The following is a 1,603-nucleotide window of genomic DNA, read 5'->3' on the forward strand; positions in this document are numbered from 1 at the left end:
GTAGATGGGACACATAGTGATTCTCCTGTTTTCAGCCTCCCAAGCACTGGGCTTACAGATACGCACCACCATGCCCAGTCTCAATTGCTGTCTCAGTGGGCCCCAGGGGCAGGGCCGGCACAGCACGCTGGGGATTGTACCCTGGCCCCTGCGCTCTGGTGCTTTAGTCTGCTGAGCTATGTGGCCAGCCCTAAAATTGGCTTAAATATTAAGTGCGTTTACCTTTTTACATAATAAGTGGTCTAGAGGTGGTGGGTGGTGATTGTTGGTTAATTCAGTGACTCTAAGACCTCATCTGGTTTTTGGTTTTTGTTTTTTAAAGCCCTTTTGCTATTCCTGTGTGTTACCTTTGCTTACTCTATGGTCACAAATGACAATGTCCAAAGAGCAGACTATCTCTCCATTTCTATTTCTCTTAGGAAGTAGTAATATTTGTCCTCTGCCTCTTAACTCTCAATTCTCATTAATAAATCCTTACTAATAAAGTTATCAGTCTTTAGGCACATTGTTCAGCTCTCTCTCTCTCTCTCTCTCTCACACACACACACACACACACACACACACACACGCACACCTTGTCCCCTTCCCCCTACCTGGGATGGAGCCTGGGAGCCCCACTACTGAGCTACCTCCCAGCTCTCTTTATTTTTATTTTGAGACATGCTGTTGCTAAACTTCCCCGGGGGGGCCTTGACCTTTAATCCTCTTGCTTTAGCCTGGGATTACAAGCATGAGCCACTGCACCTGGCTTTCTCTTTTGTTTTTAAGAGATCTATCTAATGTAAATAATTCAAAGTGATAAATCTGGTATGGCCAGTTTGGTCTGGCTTAGGTTTTTAGAGTGTCTTTTTAGAATTCTTTTATTTTGGTTCAAAATACATATTACTCATGATAAGTAAAATTTAGCAGTGCATATATTCTCCATAATTAAAAAAAAAACATGTTAACATGCCTCCAAAGTACTGGAAAGGGCTGGGGAGATAGCTCAGCAGTCTAAGCACCTGCCTGGCAAACACAAGGACCCAGACTGGATCCCTGGTACTGCATGCGCTGTGCCAGCCCCAAAACAGGGTATGTTGGCATATGCCTGTAATCCCAGTGCTGGGGAGGCTGAGACAGGAGGATCGCTACGAGTCTGAACTGCATAGTGAGACCCAATATCAAATAAATAAAAATAAATAACTTTTTAAAAAGAGTGCTGGAGAATCAGCTTCTACTTTTACTGCCTCTCATCTGAGAATAATTAGCAATAAGCGCACCTCGGATAAACCTCATTGACTGTGATACTGCCCCTGCACAAAGCTTCATCTGAGAATAAAAGGAAAAGCTTTCTAAAGTCCTACTTACACATATCTGGACGGCTTCCTAGCACACCAAGACATCTTCCTAGGTCCAGAAAGCAAGGGAAGAAACTATCACCTCCTGGGGCTTATGAGAAATAGGAGCTGACTTGATTTAACAGAAGCATGCATAAAGAAAGAGTACACTTTAAAAGTTGAAGGGTGGGCTGGTGAGATGGCTCAGTGGTCTAAAGCACCTACTTAGAACAAGCTTAGCAAAGCACAGGGACCGCGGTTCAATCCCCCAGCACCACATGCCAGCC

At 44.2% G+C, this 1,603-nt stretch overlaps 1 protein-coding gene and 1 pseudogene across 1 annotated transcript in view; one reads left to right on the plus strand and one right to left on the minus strand.

The window, feature by feature from the left end:
- Ifrd1 (interferon related developmental regulator 1) overlaps positions 1-1,603 on the plus strand; it is a 47,103-nt gene that overhangs the window by 17,013 nt on the left and 28,487 nt on the right. The gene's annotated exons all lie outside the window — the stretch shown is intronic.
- Positions 1,154-1,304, minus strand: LOC111815381 (annotated as a pseudogene).

Source organism: Octodon degus, unplaced genomic scaffold, assembly GCF_000260255.1.
Source record: "Octodon degus isolate 3935 unplaced genomic scaffold, OctDeg1.0 scaffold00015, whole genome shotgun sequence".
In the NCBI taxonomy this organism is placed as follows: domain Eukaryota; kingdom Metazoa; phylum Chordata; class Mammalia; order Rodentia; family Octodontidae; genus Octodon; species Octodon degus.